Here is a 774-nt window from a genome sequence, read left to right on the forward strand (position 1 = left end):
AAAAAAGGACAAGACTTACTCCTCCACCATGTCTATTGCCAGGGTGGAGTGAAGGCCACAGCTCAGCTAGCTGTTGTCACAGGGTGTCAGCCATGTTTCGGTGAAGCCCAGTAAGGACAGATTGCGAGAAGTAAAGAGGTCATTACAGGTGGAATGCACTGGTTTGCACAGGAAGAGTCTAATATTTAATTTCCCTGCTGTAGAGAATTTGAAGACTTGCTATCTGCTTTCCCTTCCGATTGCTGTTGATCACTGGAGGTCTCATCATGGTGACACATTGTGATATATTTATTATCGTGGATTGTACAATACGGAGAACTCCTTCATGACACAATAGTTTCCAATGCACAGGGCTGATGTAACTGTGTCTTGTCCTTTCCATGGAAGGTCTCTGTTCATCTTCAGTCAGTGTCATAGAGATATTGAATTATTATGTACACCCCTCCTCACTCCTCACATGTAAAGCGCCATGGAATAAATGGCGCTATAATAATAAATAATAATAATGAATATGAATATAAAACAATATTTATGAGCTTGGCATAGAATCCAATACGGTGACAGCGCAATAACAACCTTTGCAAAAAAAAAAGTGAAAACACAAATACAACACATATAGAAAATGTTCCTCAGTTGTTATGGAATGGAGGGAGGGATTTGAAGGATCGTTCTTATCAGTCTGGACAGACCGGACCCCTGTCTCTTATCTATAGACCCAGACTTCCTCTGACCAAGGAGAGAAGGAAACCCCCCTCCCTATGTACTGGTCTCCCT

The sequence above is a fragment of the Ranitomeya variabilis genome, chromosome 5, assembly GCF_051348905.1.
Source record: "Ranitomeya variabilis isolate aRanVar5 chromosome 5, aRanVar5.hap1, whole genome shotgun sequence".
In the NCBI taxonomy this organism is placed as follows: Eukaryota; Metazoa; Chordata; class Amphibia; order Anura; family Dendrobatidae; genus Ranitomeya; species Ranitomeya variabilis.